General features: G+C 41.2%; 1 long non-coding RNA gene across 1 annotated transcript; it reads right to left on the reverse strand.

The window, feature by feature from the left end:
- Positions 1-1,100: 1,100 nt before the first annotated feature.
- On the reverse strand, positions 1,101-19,929 carry LOC121672831. The gene is made up of 2 exons (XR_006019007.1): positions 19,736-19,929; positions 1,101-7,553 (listed from the first exon to the last, which is right to left on the reverse strand). It is a non-coding gene; the product is annotated as an uncharacterized LOC121672831 (long non-coding RNA).
- Between the last annotated feature and the right edge of the window lie 423 nt (positions 19,930-20,352).

A 20,352-nucleotide genomic window follows, 5' to 3' on the forward strand; every position in this document is an offset into this window, starting at 1 on the left:
ATATTGTTAATTTTGATCTGAGAACTACAAGGGTAGCTTTTTAAAAATTAATTGTCCTGACTTTAAAAGAAGAGCTAGAGCTTGAATTGGCATGCTCTTTCCAGGGCTCCAAAGACCCCATGTCTCTGCTCTGCATGGATGCTTTTTCACATCTCTTACAGGGTGAAGTGAGGAGGGGACGTGGCAGTGCAAGGGGAAGGAGATGTCATAACAGAATTTGCTCACCTTGTAAAGCAAATAAGGATGAAGAGAAGGTCTTGCACGTGGTTTCCTTGTGCAGCTTGTGTGGTCCTGGTCAAACATTAACTCATTGCTTTTGGCTGATTTCATCACAGGGATGAAGTCCAAAGGTTCCTGCAGGAGAGAGGACTGACATTCCTGATGGACTTCTGGTCTTTCTGAGGAGGGGCAGGAAGATAGTGAAGGAGGGGAAATATCCTTCTCTCTGAAAGCTGCCAGAGCATAGGGCTGGGTGTGGAATGCTCTGGGGAGTCTCAGGCAGGGGGTTTAGGCCCATGAACTCCACCACAGCTCAGTGCTGCAATCTCTAATCATCAAATCCAGATTCAAGGAGCGGCAGAAGCTCCTTAGCTGGTGCACTGGAAGAAATAACCAAGAGCAAGAACCATGCCTGCTCCTACATCCACTGGTATGAAAACCCTTGTAACATGGGAAAAATCCTGCCCTTCCAGCCCCTCAGTGGTCCCCTCAGTCCACCTGGGAGATGCCTCCCTCACTTAAGAGTTCAAGGCCCTGACCTTGGACTCTTTTGGCAGAAGGCAGCCACACAGTAGGCAGCTCCTCCTGCAAGCCTCCCAGGAGCTCTGTATCCAAGGGTGCCTCAAAGCCACAGTAAGCTCCCCTGGGAGCACCATTAAAAGTCTAGGAATTTGTGGCTTTCCAAAAACACGAGATTTACCTGGGAATCCAAACCCCCAGAGACCCTCCTGGCTGAGATCTGGGAACCGTAAGTATCATATTTTCTTATATTTGGATGACTTTAACCAGCAGAGAAGTATTTTTAAGAAAACTATCACTCTTTCAAAGATTGCCTTACCCATGGTACCGTACCCACCAGAAGGCAAATTAAAAAGGATGAGTAACATTTTTTTAGTGTTTATTGAGAGTTGCCTTTATACAGGAGGGACTGGTGCTCTGATGCAGTCACAAGTGAACCCAAATAAACCCTGCTCAAGTGTCAACAAGCAATTCAACTCAATGGATTTAAATTATAACATCATTACACATCAATAATAAATTAAGACTATTGCCCAGTAGTTGCAGATAATTTAAAAAAAAATCCTTGTCAAAAGTAAAAAAAACCAAAACAACAATGCAAACACAAGAACAAGGAAACATACATAATGATGTTGCAAATAAGTTAACAGAGTAGCACACACACATAATGGTATTCCAAAAACTCGGGGTGCACTGCCAGCAATGCTAAAATTCACTGAAAGTGGTGCAGGTGAGCTGGTGCTCTGGCAGGAGGGAAAGCCCAGGCTGCCAGGGACCACATCAGCCACTGTGCTCTGCTGCTCACACCTGACTTTCCCTGGCTTTTAACTGCCTCAGCTGAAGTTGATTTGGAAGCTGCCTTTATCACTTAATACTTAATTTTGCTCATGAATTCTTACTTTTGCTTACCTCAAGTATAGCAGGGACTTGCTATCACTAAGGTAACTTGCTATCACAGGTATTGATTAAAAATCAGCCTGAAAGCACAGTTTAATATAAGCAAAATCAACTTGGCAGACAAGTGCATAAGCAAAACTGAATCAACAATTCCTTTTTCCACCAAAACAATGCTGTGTATTCAAGGATTTATATTGGTTTAACATGTGGACTAGACAGGAATAAATAAACAATTGAGCCACTGACACTTGTGCACAAAGTCTAATACACTTTGGTCCTACACAGCTGATAGCTCTCCAGACCTAGATATCTCTGATGCTGACCACAAGTGGCATCTTTGCAATTTGGATTAACGACCACCCTAAGAAATTTGGGTGAAATTGGCATTTTAAGATATGACTCAAGCCATCATGGCCACACCAGGTTTTTCAGGTAAAGAAGGACTTTGCACATTATTATCCAGACTGTCTCCTCACTGTATTGCTAAACTGCAGTAACAGCACTGCTGTTGTCAAACGGGATTCCTGCTACTGGTGTCAAATGTGGACTTGTAAGATCATGGTCACTATGGACACGTGGCCCAGGCTGACACGTGCCACATACTTTAGCAAATAATGCTAAAATTTCATCAGGTTAACCTTCTCTCTAAGGTAAGGATGACCAAACCCTCACTGGGTCAGCCTTCTGGGAGCCAGGCTGCATTAAAATTGAGCTTTGAGGAATGTCTTCACTCCCACAGCACTGGACCCTGCTGTGCAAGTGAGAAGGCAGCATTGTATGGGAGTCCCTGCCCACGTGGTGTGGACTGGCCAGGGGTTCCAGGAGGAGCAAAACTGCATGTGACCTGACCCTGTTTTAATTCCCTGTACTTGACATTATTATATATGCACTGCTTCTGAAGGTCTTGCACAACTGCAATCTCAGGCTAAGCAGCCCAGTGAGTCTCAAAAATACACATACTAAGAACCAATACCATCTCCACGCTATCCTCTCTCATAATGCCCTCACAAAGCATAGATAGTAAACAAATTTTATGGTTACCATTCCTAGCAAGATGGAAACTGTTATGAGCAAGGGTTTCAAGCTCCAATGCCAAACATGTTGCACCATGGCAGAGCATTTCTAAAAAAATTACTCACTTCTCAAAATTTAAGGCACCAAAATGAGCAAAAGTGAGGAGTTCCCACACAGCATGGTGTCTTCAGAGCTGGTACATGCAGCCTGTAGAGCTCACTTCATGAGGGCAGAACAAGCAAACTGATTACTCAGCTGCCCCTGCAAAGAGCAGGCACAGCGACAGGAGAGTTTCAGTTTAAGTCTACAAGTTAATCCAACAGCAGATGCAATCAGAAAATCCAAAACAGGAAGAGAGACGCTAATATACAGTACTGTAAGGCACTCCTACTGGGAAGGGAAAATTGGAAGGCAAATTATGAAGGAGAGAATGATTGGACTCAACCGGTTCAAAAAGCTACACAATGAGCTATGAAGCTCCAAGTCTGGCTATAGGCTCAGTACTGTGAGTAAGGACAGGGACACAGTGGAGAGAGAGGGGAGACTGGCTTGCAGCTGAGCAGCAGAAAAAAAAATGAGAAGATTGTGATGATTATTCAATTAATTTCTTTTATACAGACCAAGAGTCAGCTGCAATCCAGGCAGTGACCTTGAGAAGCCTAGGAAACTCGGTGGCTTCTGTTGCTAGAAAGCAAAATTCAACTGGGCAGCTTCCCCATTTCATTGTAAACAGACATCCTCTGCTCTTCTACAAAATCTTTCAGGACATTATCATCAATCCATTATAATACACACACTATCCTAATAATAAGAGAAGCCTTGACAAGAGGAGCTCTAGAGATACCCTGATGATTCACTCCTAACGGGGCCATCAGAGCCTGTGGAGTACTGTGAAAAACTTAAGCTCCTCACCAAAAAGTATCTTCCCTCACACCTGCCAATTCTTATCAATCCCAGCAGTGAGCTCATATTGATATGTCCCAGCCAGGATGTTTTGTCACATCATGAACCCATCATTTTCCACCACATAAGACAGACAAAATAAACCCCCCCCAAAAAAATAGGAAGATTCCTACACAAGCAATACAAATTTCTCTCTTCATAGATTGATAATAAAGAAAGAGCTGCAGTTTGCATCCCCTAGGTAGGCCCATCTTCCCATTAAAGGAAAGGTAGATAGTCAGCTTAAAGAGGAAAAGACTTGAATAAGGATCTCTATAGTGCCCTAGATTAAAATAATACCAGGCTAACAAATATAAGTACCTGTAGAGTGTGAAGCTATAGTCCACTGCAGTGAAGCATCCTATTTCTACATTGGTAAGTTCTGTACAAATGCTAAAGCAGTAACTGGATAACAGATCAATTCCTCCTCAGTCAGCTATGAAAGCATCTTCTCTTTGAAGAAGACAAACAGCATATTTTATTATTGATTCACAATGAAATAGCATTGTTCCAATTTATTTCATGCGTGGGTAGGACAAGACTGGAAGTACTAATACATAATTTCACCTGGGGTGGGGGTGGGGTGCAGACAGAGTCGTGCAATCTGCAAAGACCCCAGGAACTTTACCAGCTGATGCTCATCCAGAAGGCTGCAGAGCAGAGCCACGTGCAGGCTGTGGGCTGCAGAACGGGCAGGGAGTAGCAGTGGGGACCAGCACGGAGCACTGTTAGTACAGCAGAGACAACCATGCAAGAGTACAGCGCTGTCTGAAACCCAAATCACCTGCAGAACCCCAGGCTGAGGCTCCTGCTTGCAGATGGCTCCTGCAAGAAAATCGACTGAGGGCAGAATTAAGCCTTTCATTATGCTTACAAAAATTGGTGACAGAATACTTTATCTTACCCATTCATGAGGAATAACTATTTTTAGATAGGAGCTAGGCATCCCTGAGAGGACATAATCTTTCACATTACAGCCTGCTCCTAGAGCTACTGTGAAAGTTTTCCAAAGTAGAAATGAATGTCTATTCATTTTAGGAACTAGCTGGTTTACAACAACATTGGATTTTAAAGCAAATAACATGATCTGTATTGTACAGTATCCTTCTACATAAAGCTCTGGGCACTGACAGAATATCATAACATGCTTTTGCTCTATGCTATTGGTAATGGCAGTGGTTTCAGACCCATGGCTAATTTCAGCAGTTTTGCCAACATCATACTATTTTTATCCTGTAAATCTCTGTTAGCAAAGAAACTGTTCTGTAATACCTGTACGAACCCAGAGCGACTCCCATGCTGTCTATGTTGTTATTCCAGAATTCAATTCCAGTATCCAACCACCCACATGACTGGTACTTTGGAGATAGGCCATCTGTCAAAGTAACTAATAGTTTGCAATGTCTGAACCTTGATTCCTTGACTCCATACGGTTTTTGACAGTGCACTCAAGCAGCCTTCTCTAAGCTGAGCTGGACATGAACAGCACTGTGAGGTATCATAAATACCAGAGCATGGTGATATGAAAACACCACCATTTTTTCTTTAATGACCTAACATTATGTCTACAGATAATTCAAAATAGTATCTGCCAGATTCTGACACTTTCAGAGCTACTGGCTTTGCCACAGGAGTAATTGTAGTGACACAAGCTGAACAACATGGGAGCGTTCTGTTTATTCAGCCAGTACCAGTGCAGTTCCTGTTTGCCTGACTAATTCTACAATACTTCCCCAGTGTTTGCATTTCTGAACACACAGGGAATTCTTTGCATGGGAATGGATTTGCAAGGAACATTATACCTTTAAGGGTGATAGCCAAAAGCAACTCATTTCACATGAGGAACAGTGAGCTGAGACAGAGACACCACTGTGTATGGGAAGTATTAATTTTAGTGACAAAGGTTCATGATTCATCAAGTTTATTAAGTATGGGAATCCCTACAGCACTTTGCCAAGAACATGGAAAAACCCTCACTTCCTTCTAAAGAATCCCAATGAAAGAAGGATTTCTGGAAAGGAAAGGCACTGGTTGTCTAATGTATACAGATATAAACATGCTTCTATGTATATAGTAGTTGCACTCAAATTTGAGAAAGCTCAGATTAAGTTACTTTTTCTTTGACTGGCAGCTGGAAAAGGTAACCACTTACATTCCAGTACAAGGCAACTCATTGTAGCATTTTACCTTTTAATGTAAGCATGATGTACCCTGTTCTTTTATTTAAAATACTTCAGCAATTAGTGAGATGCTTCGACAATCAAAACTGCTTTCTGCCTTGAATACAACAGTCTGCAGATTATATACGAAGCAAAAATCAGTATTCTGTATTTTCACAAACCTATGTGAAAGGAGAGGAAAAAGACACATGCAACTGGCATTATTCTCCTGAAACCATTATTTGCTTTCTGTATATAGATGTGTGTGTGTATACATATATGAATGCTTTCATATGTATGTAATACACATATCACTGCAGGGGGTGAAAAAGAGTTAAGAATGTGAAATGGGGGAAGACAATCTAACTGCTCATTGAAGGTGAACTCGCCATGAATTAAACATACTGCCAGTAACGACACACACCTCCCCAGTTAAATCCATCATGTACTTTCCTTTACAAAATAATTTACTGTGTTTAATACTTCCCTGTGTTCCAGGTGTGTGCAGCAGAATCATACCTCGAGGAACTTCACTCTCCACCATGGAAGAAGTCATTACAGAACTATAAATGCCTTGGAGCTCAAAGAGAATGCAGGACACAAGTTGCACATGAAAACAGCAAACTAGTGTTTCACAATTTTGGAGGTACTTTCTAACTAAAATGGGCAAGACCACTTTCCTGACTATCAGTTTAACAGGCTCAGATTAGAAAAACATTTAAAGTAAACTTCATGAAATAAAAAGAAAACCAATGTGAACATTTAAAATGCCTTAAAGTTTCAGACTGGAAGGAGGAGAACCAACATCACGTTACTACGGATGAGGACACGGCCTCCCATAAATCAAGAGTGACCAGTGTAAATCTCAACGGACTTCAGTGACAGAGCTGAACTGATATTCCCAGCCTGAACAAAAAGAATAGCAAGTCCCATGCTTATCTGAATATGAAGTAGTTCACTGGGGTGGTTATAAATGTATAAACATAACTGAAGGAATTATTCTGCATCTTACGTTTGTAAGCACCCCGAGTAAAGTTTGATCGGAGATCCTTTCTCCTTGGCAAGGAGATCCTCTAAAATGTAAATGTACTGATCCTTTAAGATAGTTCTCTGAAAACATGAGGAAATGGAACCACATGCCCATAACAGAAGGGGACAGTGGATTTAAATTAATTCCTGCTCTATTGGGTTCTGTGAAACACCTCACCAGAACCCCTGCCAAGGCTACTAATAAATAAATAATACACATAAATAAGTAGATGATTCATCAATTCTAAATGAACAACATAAAAAATAATGCAGTCATGGCAGCAAGTATTTTCTGCCTTGAGATAAAGTCTTCTCCAGAGGTGGAAAAGAAAGTTGGGTACTTAATTAGCTAGACCTAAAGCATTTCACGTAAACCACATTTTGTATGAGAGCTAACGGCTGGACTTCAGTGCAGTTCAGCCATTGGTATTTCAAAGCCAACAAGGCTTTATGGCCACTTTGGCAGCTCTTGTTCACAGATGAGGAAGGTCAGGTAGTATTTTTCAAAAAAATTTCTGCCTGTCTAAGCTGAGAATTTGCTTGAGCTGGCAGCTGGGAGAGGGATTCTCTTCAGGCTGGCCACTGCCTCAAGGAACTCATGTGTTCTGATACGACAATTCAAACATGTTGCAAGACTCTTCAAAGTTCTCGTCCATATTCAGCTGCCTCCAGAAGGATTTCTGCTTCTTCTGCAATTCTTTACGCACACACCTGGGGCATGGTACAGCCTTCACTTTGCACTCAGAGTGGAAGACAGCACCACAGCTTTCACACCTGCAAACACAAATCAGTGTCAAAATTGAATCACAAAATAGGACCAGAGCATGCAACAGGCTTCACGTGGGCTGAGGGCAGTAGGTATGCCTTGAAATCATTCTGGGAGCTCAAAGAGCATTATGCTTCATAAGAGTGGCATTGTAAAATACACTGGCATGCCCACACCTCTGCTGGTGTAAAGCTACTCAGGACCACTAAAATAAGTTGACTTGCATCCATTTTGCAGTTGCTAAGAATCTGTCCCAGCACTTCTACTTCACAAACAAATTTTTAGAAGGATTAAAACTTACCTTCTTAGTAACTAGTATTCAGGTCTATCACTGAAAAGACATCAACTTTGTTTTATGAAAGACAAGTCTTGCTTTGATTTGTAAATGAGGAGTAACAATATTATTTTCCAATACGGTATATTTTAGCATTTGCAGAAACGGAGTCTGTGATTTGCAACAGTCATGATATGACATATTCCTCACTGAAGCTCCAGTGGTCAGCTGTTCTGGAAAGAGTAAAGAACAGTCCACTGCAACAGCAGGAGAAGCTGTCATTTCACAAAGTGGAAAATGATACAGAAGTAGGTGATATTGTCTGCTCTGTGTCCTGTGGAAGACTGGACTAGATCAACACAACTGATCTATGTTGATCAATTGATCAACACACTGAGCTATGCTTCTGGCATTCAAAGCTGTGCTATTCTGTTCTCGAATGTGACATTAAGACTTCAAACAAATCAACTGCTCAAACAAGATGACACGTTTACTTTCAGGGCACTGTGAGGCAATGAACTTAATGTCACAGCAGATCAAGCCCCAGTTGCAGATGGAAGTTGAGCAATGAAGTATCTGGAAATCCTGAGTGGGCTACAACTAAACAATTGGACATTCTCAGCTTTTCAATGCAAATAACTATCTGTAGTGATGAGTTAAGTTGCTACAGCTTTGTAACCAAAGGAAAAAGTAAAAGGAGGACTGTCAGAGGTGAAACGTCTTAGATTTCAGTTGGATAATCAAATAATAAAAGCAACAAAACATCAAACTTTAGAGCAATTCTGAAACTCAAATAAGGGATTTCTGGTCACCCTTGGTGATTCTGTAAGACATCTTGAAATGCCTTGCACTTTTTTTCCCCTTTCTTGTAGCTATTGTATATGAGAGTCCAAGTGTCCATTGTTATAACTTTAGTGGGGTTTTTTGTTGGTTTGCTTTGAACCTATTTTTCATAGAAGTAAGGTTCTTGTCTTCAAGACTGTGAAGAAAAATTGAAACCATGAAGAAACCCCCAAAAATTGAGAAGCCATAATGCCAACTGCAGTATTGGGCATGTGGTTTGACAATACTGAGAGAAGTCCATAAGCTAACAGAACCTGTTAGCTTATCAGATCCATCTCACCTGTAACTTTTAAAAAAACTGTTCATGGTCTGGCTGCACTTGAAGTTTTATGCATGGGTCCAAACACAGCCTAAATTTTAGTAACTGCAGAGCTTTGAGAAGGCTGTGCAGAGATTTAAGGAGGCACATTTCTAACTAGCATAAACTGATAACTCAAATATGAGTAAGAAAAGGAAGGTGAATGAGGCTAAGTATAAAGCACTGTATCTACTGGCTTCCATGCTCTCTTGCAGTAAAACTTGACTGTTGTATTTCTCAGTCCAGCTACAGAGTCTAAATCTGGTTTTGAATCAAGAAACCAGCTCGCACAGAGCCATTTACAATTTCTGAGCTCAGAGAGTGTGTGTTATTGCCCTTATTCACTGAAGCACATGAACACATGCTTAGGACTCATATCCCAGTGATTTCTTTGCGATTAACGATCTGCCTTCCATTAAGTGTGCTTACGTGCTTTGGGGTTGGGATCTCCACAAACAGACACACTAATGGGCAAAGAAGAGACAGAAGATAGCAGTGTCTTTAAAACTTTACACCACTCTGAACTGACACTAATGGCGATTTTATCAAGCTAATTCTCCCTTGTTAGTCAGCAGTTTACAGTGCCCTGGAAGTTGCTAGAGGGTAATGATTGATGAGGAGTGTAATTTTGAGCTCTCGCATCGCCACTCCCTATGCTAGCCCAATATTTCTCTACAGCAGGCATGGAAATGACAAAACCTATCAGAAGTTGCTGCTGAAATGGATTGAGCAGGATGAGAGAGGAGCCAGCACACCTGCTCTCTCAAGTCAAAGGCAATCAGCAGAGCAAACAAAGACTGATGGTGTTCAAATTAATATGAATTCATTTTTCAGAAATAAGCTCAGTGGAAAAGATTAACAAACATTTTTCCCATCGTTCAGAATCAAAACAGAGAGAAAAACTGTCTGAACTGTTATTCATTAGAGCTGGTGCAGTAGCTGAAGCTCTGCCCAGGACCCCACACTGTCAGGCACTAAGCAGAGGCAGAGCAGCCAGCCAGCCAGCCCTGACCTCACAGTCACTGCACCGGCACCCACTGCTGCCATGGTTGGTCCATTCTGGTGCCCCCACCCCTGATTGCTGCTCTGAAGACTTATTTTCTGCCTTCTCTGGTGAAGGCTGAGCCCAGCCAAGGGGTGCAGATGACAACAAAGCAGCAGCCTGGAGGAACGGTGCTCTGACTTGGAGAACAAAGCTGCCTCTAGCTCTGCACAGGAACAAGTAGAGAGGACACCCGTATCAGCCTTCACTGCATGCTTGTGTCCCCCTCACCGACAAAAAAAGTCACCAGGGCAGGGGGGCAATGTTGATCTTGCTCTGCTTTTGTGCCAACTGGCAAGTTACTCTTTTTAAAGTGGTGGAGCTATACAACCCCAAGCCACCTACACAGCTTTATTTTTCCTCATATCAAATACAGTCAGTCTTAACTGCCCCTGGAATGCCGACTGGTTGACCATTTCTAATCTCACTGCGAGAAATTCTCCAGTGATACCAAAAACTGCACCAACATTATATTCCTTTTTAGAGTATTACAAACAGATTGCTTCCTAGATAATCTTGAGATCGAATTTTATCTCCATATGTGAATTTCATGGGGTTTTTTGTTGTTTTCAAGCCTCAATATATATAAAAATTATTTTATTTCTCTGGAGGAATAAAATATATTTTGTAGCCTATAAAAGGCTCACTTAATAGTTCACTACACTTACTTATCTTTTCCTTAACCCTTGTTGTTGTCATAGGTAATTCACAATTCAGGTGCTATTTCTGAATCCTGACTTATTCTTTGTCTAGAGGCCAAGAAGTCCCTACATCCTTTGTGAGAATGCTATTCACCACTGATAATAAGCTGATGAGCCCATAGCCATTCAGGCCTTTCATGTTTCCTTCTTTAATGAATGATATTGTGACACTGCACATTAATAGCATCTTGCTATTTTTCAATCCGTATTTGAAGACTTAGTGAACAGTGCATGTTGTTTTCACGCAGACTTGTAGTCTTCTAAGAAGGCAGCTGAAATAGCTTCCTCTCTATTTTGGTGTTTTCTCTTTTTTTCCCCTCTTTCCCGACCTAACTCAGTTTCTGTTGAGACTTTAGGGGGTGTTTTATGTTTTAAGGAAGTTTTACTTGTGCAGAGTAAAAAAAAAATGCAGAGAATTATTCAATCCTCTAAACAATTTCTATTGCACTGGGAAGTGTAAGAGAAAGGGCAAAGCTCTCCACAGCCAGACAGGCATTATAATGCTCTTATTATTATCATTACTAGTTACAAAAGAAAAGCCTTTCTACATTAAAAGCATATAATCATTCCTTGTATGCTGAGAAAATGCCAATGTTAGTATCTCCCATTAAGTCTGGGCATTTGAAACATATCAATATTTAGTAAATTGTAAATTTTGGCATGTTCTTCTCATGCTTCCCACCTATTTTTCACAGGATTATGGCTCAAGTAATTCTAGATGCTGCATGACCAATTGATTATGCTCATGTTTCTCCTCTGTACTGCACCATCTTTAAGTGCCCCTGAGCAGGATCAGGTGCCCGAAGTGGTGGGTACAACACAAAGAGGCCTCAAAGACCTTTCACCTTAAACAGACAAAGCAGGGGTGATCAACAGGTGGCCCAGGATGTCATCTGACAGACAGGGTTTTTGTCTTCTAGGAACCTTACTGGCTGACAGACTTACCAGTGGGACTGTGTCGGGAAAAAGCTGCTGGAACCAACAAGGTTTATTAGGATGCCTTCAGTCCCATGCACATGGGCTGTACCTAACTGGCTGTACCAGGTATACCACCATTCCCACCTCACAACGGGAAGCAAGAGGTGAACTGGCTTGGCTCAAGGTCAGCCAGGGGCTCCTAGCAGACCTGAGAAGGGCAAAGAGCTCCCCTGTCTCACTGCAGTGCCATATTCACCCACCACCCCTTCTTTTGTAATTTTATATATTAGCTTTCATTTTTTCATTTAAAAAATTCACTTCCCTTGTGCCAGACCTTGCACACATTTGGTCAAGTGAGTAATCCCTTGAAATGAACTTCAGCACGGATTGATTTAGGGCCAAACCCTTCACTGACTAAACTCTTCAATATCTTCTTTCCCACCATGCAGAGTAAAAACAGGATTAAATGAGGTTGTTCATTATGTTTTCCTTAGATGATGCTAAACCTTCACCAAGCATCCAAAACACTAAATCACCTGTAACTTGCCTATTAAAAAACTCAGAAGAGCAAACCACACTAGCTGAAGTAAGCATTGCCTGGGGATTCCAGCATGATTACCATCCCACACTACACATACCTGCCTGTCTGCAAGTATTTCTGAATTGCTCAGCTGTGACTATCACAGACGGGCCCTTCAAAAATCTGAGCCTTTAGCAGAACACAAAGAAAAGGAAAAAGGACTAGCCTGTGTTCACTTACAACACAAAAAAAGCCCCAAAGGCAATCAATGCCTGACACACACGTGCAGCAATATTATTCCAGTTGCCTAGAAACCAATGCAAGGAGCCTGCCTAGGGAGGGATGCCCACATAGTAAATGAATGGAAGAAAGCTGGCACTAACATGACATTGATTTGTCCCTATAAGGAGCTTGTTAAGGTAATACCTTGTATGACAGACACGGCCTCTACTAGACATAGCTACGGGGTTTTTTATATACTGTACTTAAAAACTGTTAATACTTTTCAGACTTGGTTTTGAAAACTTTGCCTCTGAAGCAGAAAACAAAGAAGAGCCCACTACCCAGTCCCTCAAGTTATTATATATCTGAAATTCACTCTAAATTATTAATTCAGTGTTCAGGGAACTGGTCGTGATTCAAAGCACAGTCATAGTTTTCCTTTCCATCCACCTGCTCATCAGAAAGGGGTCACCCCTGATAAGCCAGCAGAGCCTGAAGACACTCCTTGTTTATAATGGCATGACTGGGTCCCGGGCTGGCCCCGGAGGGTACAGAAACAACAGAAAGCAGCTGATGTGCTGGGGGAACCAACGCAGAGGGATGAGCTGCTTAGAGAGGGCAGCCAGCAAGGGGTGTACAGTGACCACCAGACTGCACTGGTGGGACTCACCAAGTACAGCACCCATGGCTTGCACCTCCAGAGCAGCTGCAGGGACCAGTCTAAACACACATGGTGTCTGTGAACACCACCACCCCTGCTGCTCTAGTAATGCCACCCCAGGATGGCCAAAGGACACACCACCCAGCATGAAAACTGCTGGACCGGGGTCTGTTCCCTTTTATGCAGCATGGGCTAGACTGAGATGCTGAAGAAGCACTGAAGAAGCAGGGAAGATGGGTGAATAAACCCCCATCCTGGCTCACCCATCTGTGCCATCTCATGCCCCTCATCCTGTCATGCCAGCACCCACTGCCAAGGTCAACTGCATCCAGCAGATGTGCAAAGTGCTCAGAGATATTAAAGCCTCACAAGTGAGGGGAAAAGTGGGAAGCTCTGGAGGGGAGGGAAAACCACCAGTGCTGCTCCAGGGAAGGGGAGCTTCAGTGTCAACTCTTCCATTGTTACATCCAGAGAAATGGCAAAGCAGGCCTTCATTTTGGGTGCTCACAGAACAACTTGCTACAGGCCAGGGCTGAACAAGAACAGCTTGATTTAACTACCTGCTCTCCTTCTACAGGGGTGTGCACAGGCTGAGATATTGCACTGGACATAGCAGCAGGAGCAATGGGATCCTGCAGCTCCCAGAGCCCTCTTGGCAAAGCTGTGTCACTCCTGATTATGGAGGGAAGCCTGTCCTCAGCTTCTTCCCAGCTGTGGGTTCAGGGATTTATGCTATATTATCTACATATATTTCCATACTTGCATCCAAGCAGGAGAACTAAGGACTGACTATTGACCTCAGTACTGTGCTCTGCGAGTTAAGCTCAGAGATATCCCAAGCCAAGTAATGTGACCTGTAAACAGCAGTTCCTAAGAAATCAGTGAAGGGACACTAAAATCAGTATTAAAACTTTTAATTTGAAACTCATGAGATTACACGTCCGCCAGTGGAGTTGAGTTACTCTGGAGCACAGAAAAGCCCTACACATGATAGATCCATTACTTGAAAAGCACTGGAGAGGCTGAAATGCCACAGAAATTCAGGTGTTTACATTGCTCAGGCACATATCCTCTGCCTCCACAACTGCCACACCACAAACTGCACTGCACCCCTCTACCTCTCCTATTATTAACAAACTGTATTCACAAAGTGGGGGTTGAAGATTTAAAAGCAGAGTCTGGCAATACTACTAACAGTAATATTAACATATTGCCCTCCACTATTATAATTTGATTCTATCACTTTGTATTTTTCTGTAAGTCTCAAGTCCAAAAATCCTGTGACTAAGCCAGGATTTTGCTTTTCATAAAAGAAAACACTTTACAACTCTGCATTAAGGTTGAAGACATGCCTACCTGGATCCAAGGTGGAAGAAAGAAACTTAACATTTAAAGAAGTAAAGTACATATATAAACAACAAATTCGTAAGGTGATCTTAGAATTTCTGAGCACTTAAGAGTTGACAGTGTTGGCTTTAATGGGCTAAAAAGCTTCAAGGAACCATATTTGGGAGACAGAGAAGTCTATCTTGCATGAGAAAGAAGAAGAAAGAATTAAAAGGTCTTGACTGGCAAGTTGGAAATATCTAGAGTGAAAAAGAAGGCACAGTAAGGAAGCTGCAAAATAGAAAGTGTAAGCAAGATAGTTGCCATGTCCAGCCAGCAGGGAAGAGCACAAGGCAACACTGCAGAGACTTTCCTACTTGCAGTAAGTATCTGCCTTTAGGCTGAACATTCTAGTTAAAAACCACTCTGACAGGAGGCAAGTAAAACCGACCTTTAAAGCTAATTCAGTTGCAAAAGACAATACTTGATGGAAAAGCTGGTATATTTGATTGTTTTCTTTTTACATAAACAAACAAAAATAAGACAATCTGGGCCAGAAGATTTTGATCAGTTTTGACAGATTCAATAAATTAAATTACCAAGAGAACTTAACATCTACTCAGGTGCCCACACTTCCTCAGAGAAGTGCTGAGCAGATCACTTCAGAGTGCTTTGAACTAGCTATCAGCATCCGATAAGCTAAGCTCTTTCAAAAATTAGGTACTAAACTACTGGCACAACTCAGATGAGCCTGGGTTGGGGAGAGGCTTTCTAGCATAAGACAAACCAATCAAAGCAAGAGGGAAAATTATGTACTTTGAGTGATGCCTTTGACCTGTGCCAAGTTATTTCCTGCAAATGCTGTACAGTACATATTTCAGTCTCTCCACCTAGTATCTATCTTTAACGTTCTCCCAAATGCTCAAAGTTGCATTTGCCCAGTGACACAGCATCCATAACACAGTAAGCCACAACCTTGCAAAGACTCTGGCATGCATAGCCCCAGAGCCTTTATTAAGACTTGTCACTATGTGCAAAGTACATTCACAGGTCTTATCAGGATGGTGGCCAAAGATTATGGAGGCATCCAAGCTGGTTGATATAGTCAAGCCTGTTCTGTGGCAAGTCTATTTTAAACTTGGGTCTTCTGGTTTGTATCTTAAAAGGTCTACATGTCTTAACTGAGCAGCAGAACAAATTAACTTAGTAAAGTGAAAACAATTTAGCCTTGATAAATGAATATGAACACAAAAGAGCAACTCTCCATGGTTTACATACATCCACAGTCAGCGCATAAAAGGAAAGGAATGGACTAAATTGTTCTTAACAACCAAGTAACTTTACCAGCAAAACACAACAAATTTAATTGCCTGTGAAAGTAATCACTAGGATGATGACACTCAGGTAAGACCAAAACTTTATCAACTGGGTAACAGAAAATAATCTTATCATAGCCATTAATTAAATTAATGAATAGCCAATTATTAAATGCTTAATTAACTGATGGGACAGAACACACGTTTTAATGAATTATATTCTCATTCCAAAGGTAATTTTCTCAGTATTCCTTAAGATTTAAAAACTGTTAAAAATTGTTCTAAGTAATAAAACAAATACAGCCACTATTATAGGCAGCTGTGCGGCTACACAGACTTCACTTCTGTTGTTTGGTTTTTGGGGTTTTTTTTAATTTTAGGAGAAAGAAACAAAAACTCTTCCCCACATTAGTGAAGAACAAGCAAAATCAGCAACTTGAGGGGAAGTGCCTGCTTGCTAATAGGCAACGATAGCTCTAACAAGCCAATTTACAGCCAAGGATATTTAAAGTCATTGCACAACACTTGTAAATATAAAGTAAGTGATATAATATGGTAATTTTATATGTTTACTCACTAAATTTAAGCCCAGGGCAAATTTAATACAAGAAATAAAATAGGAGGTAGATGCTCAGTTTGTTTAAGTTGCCAGAGCTCCAGCAAAAGCAGAGCTGTGAGAGTTCACATTAGGTGAAAATTTGGTCCATGAAATGTGCAATTAATTCAGGAGGCTTTAAATATAGTTCTCATGATTTAAAGGCCTTCAAAAACATGGTGAAATGGTGAAATTTTGAAAGAACCCTGATTAAGTATTATATAAATACGGGTAAGACAGGTAAGAGGGAAATGAGGGACAGAAGAATCAAACTGACTGGAAGAGGCATCAAAAGGATGGGACAATTTTTAAGAAATTGTTTAACTACTGAATAACAGCTTTCATTAAGATCTGTGCAGAATGGCCACCTCCCAAGAAAAGCCAGAGAAAGGACATATCATTAGAAAGCTTATAACTTTGTGAGCCCACCCTTACATTCAAGGCAGCAAACTGTTGCGCTGTATTGTTGAGCGGGATGTAAAGAGCCTGCCAAGCACAGCCCACAGACCCACTAATTAAGTGAACTAATTGTGTTTGTTTTGGGACCGTTTGCCAACAAAGGAATGTGTCACACTGATTAGCGAGAGAAGGGTATGTAATATATGTGTATTCAAACCCTGAGGAGTGCATAACCCAGGTATTCACTCTGTTTGCCCAAGGACTGACAAAAATGACTCTCAAGCAAACAACCAGACCAAAGAGAAACTCCAGCCCTCAAGAGGGGCCCTCTTTTTCTCTCAGCTGTACCTATCTAAAGAATACCCATCCTTCATAAATTCCTGTCGAACACTGCGCCAGAAACTGCTGAGAATATTTTAGAAAGAAACAATCTCTTCACCTCAAAGCTGATCTAAGAGGCCATGAGGATGGAAAGATAACAGCCAACTGACAGCCACCTTGGAATTGTAATGGCCACTCTGACAGCTGTCACTCTTCTCTGCAAAGAGCAAAAAAAGTCAGGGAGGTAGCCAAAAAACCAAATGCCAGCTCAACACAGACATACATATATACATACACACACACACACAAAAGCAGGCTTCACTTTTCAAACATGCAGCAGAGAGCTGAAGTCTGCAAAAGCTGTCATGCACCAGCTTTTGAATATTTCTAACCTAAGAGCCCAGTTTGCTGGTAGAGTTAACAGCTCAAAAGTGAACAATCATTCAAATGCAAAAAGAAAAACATGGTCTTTGGAGTTCAGCAGCTCTTTTCTCTTTAACTCACCAGCTTCAGCCAGGGTACCTGGCAGTCCAGTACTGTGTACAGAATATGAATACTCTGCTGTAGATAGCAATTCCAGAAAACCAGGACAGAGAAAAGGGAGTTGTAGTCAATTATCTCTGTACACTGTGGACTCAGAATAGTACAACTAAATCACAAATTTGAGCTGTTTACTCAGAGCTCTGTATGACAACTGACAAGGAAAGCTGAACACATCATTAGAATTTTCAGGTGTAATTGCAAGTCTTCACATGAACCTTTTGGACTCGCCATTCCATTTGCTGCAGGTTACCCTGTACATCTCCCTATTTCTAAGTAGCCTCCTCACCTTACGCTTGTCTTTGTAGCAGTCTGTACACCTGCTTCAGAAAACTCTCGCATCTTCAAGAGATGGAAACAAACACAAAACCCCTCCACCTGGCCTTCTCCCTCATTGCTTTGGAGCTGATGGAGCTGTGTAAGCTCTTCTGTTGGCATAACTTGCCTCCAGAGCAAAAATATGGAACTGAAATAATCTGGTTAGCTCCACATAGGTGCATGTGTAGTATTGAGATGAGAAAACGAACTAGGAAGGGAAATAAAAAATGCTGGGGATAAAAACAAGGTTCGCTTATAAGGAATACAAAAGGAGTAAGCAGAATGACAAAATAAGAAAGAGAAATATTGGAGAACCTTGCATGCTGATTGTGTTTTAATTAAAACCATTAACAAAGACCACTGTCTTTGGCATGACATCAACCATAACTTCACATTTGTGAAACATGAACCAAAGTCCTTTCTGGCTTCTAATTCACATAAAAACGGGCTAGAGCAGCTTCTGTTGCCTTGAGCTGCTGACAAATTCTATTTGATTCCAGAAGGTTTTAAACTCTGTATTTGCAAGGTATGTCTGATCTCAGCTGAAGGGCGGGGAAACATACACCCAATAATGTTTTTGTGACCAAAAATCCCCCAGACAAATCAAATTTTAAAGTAAACTTGCCTTCCCAAATGTTCCTTCACATTCTCATTAATCTTTTGGGAGTATCTTCAATTGCCTTTTATGCAGTCTCAACAGACATCTTATGTTTTATGCCATCTTAGTCTTTCTTTTTAACTCAGCCTATCTCATCATGCACCCTAGATACATTCTTTCTTTAAAATTGTTTATAGAGCTCAGCTGTACACCTTGTTTAGCTTTTATCCACTGCTTTGTCAATACATTTTTTAGAATAAGACTCTGGAAAAACAATGTGCAAACAGTCTTTGAAACTCAGATCAGACTGAAAATCCCTTAAGAGTAATCCTTGGTTACTTGTAATTTAACATCTTTGTGCATGCAAGGGAATCAGATTCTTAACAAACCTTTTTAATCGGCTGGTCCCAATTGTTTCTGAAAGTGGGTCCTTGATTTTTTCCCCCTTTCAAATGTACACTTTAGAGAACAAATTACAATGACTGTATTCCAAACAGTCCAAAAAATACTTATCTGTGGAGGAATGATGTGCTCTCAGATATACTGTCTTTATGTTAAGGATGGAAAAAAATGTATCTCCTTTATTCAAAATCCAAGACACTACTGAAAAAGAGTAGTAACACTGCTGTGTCTGCTTTGGCTTCCTGTATTTTGCTTCTAGGTTTTCCATGTGACTCCTGTCCCTGACCTGGCATCCAGTACTCGACATGATGTGAAATAAAGTTTCTTTTGTTTAGTTTAGGACTGGCATACACTTATACTAACTTTGTAGCCACCTGAGAACAGCAATGTCATTAAAAAACCAACTTGCATACACAGGCACAGAGGAATAAGCAGATAGAGAGCAGAGCACTAGCCATAACATTTCATGGGAAAGACACTTCAGAATAGATGGTCATTGCTTTATAATGGATGATCCCAGTACATTATGGGCCCAGTGGCACCAGAGAACAGAAAGATGTCTGTGATAACTCCAGAGAAGTCATTTGGCTTTTCAGGACACTTTGCAAACTCAGAAGAACTTTGTATAAATCACACTGTGTGATGACACTGGGGACTCTTCCCTTTTTGAACAGCTATTCTGAGACTTATAGGGCTTTGGGAAGTAGCACTTCTCATTTGTTTCCGTGTCTGTTCATGGTGGCCTCCCTGGAACAGTGATCTACTCTAGCTGCCTAGAAATGTGCATTAGCAGAATCTAGTCCCTAATTCTTTAAATAAAAGGTCATGAGGCTGAGAATCCTCAAGGCTTTAACACTCAAATCAAATGTATGACTGACATTACCACATTGGAGTACCTGCTTGTAGAAATGTCCTCAAAGGGGTAAAGGATTTCTCCGTTGTTGCAAATCTCACAGATGAAACCCTTTTGGCTACAAAGGCTGCAGCTGTACACATGAGAGGTGGCAAACTTGATCACCTTCCCCAAGAAAGGAGCCAGCTTTCCTTCAATAACCTGGAATGAGAAGACAATATTGAATGAACCCCCCCTAGAAATAACCAGAATGCCCTGAAGGACTGAGATAGTATTTATTACTACAGAAATACAGCTACGTGCTGTTGGTTAAAACAATAGGAAAGTTACTTCCCAACAATTATAGCTCCATGGAAATGCAAGTGATAATAGTAGTCAATGATCCAACAATGATCTGAACATGAAAAGTAACTTACTATCACTTTGTAAGTTTCTACATGGCAATAATATAAAACATTAGTAGTCATTTTAAGTACAACAATGCATTCATACAATAAGGTACAAAGAAGTAAATAGGAAAGGAGTTTAAGGCTTCCACATTATCTCTGACAGCTACAAACACTGCCTTACAGTTTTCCCTTCTTTTTACTTTTTATGCACGTATTGCAGTTTTGTTTTTGTTTCTTTTCCTCCAAAGTACAAGTTTCTTGCATGTATTTT

Source organism: Corvus kubaryi, unplaced genomic scaffold, assembly GCF_017639235.1.
Source record: "Corvus kubaryi isolate FWS band 111438036 unplaced genomic scaffold, C.kubaryi_AGA036_p1.0 64994, whole genome shotgun sequence".
Classification (NCBI taxonomy): domain Eukaryota; kingdom Metazoa; phylum Chordata; class Aves; order Passeriformes; family Corvidae; genus Corvus; species Corvus kubaryi.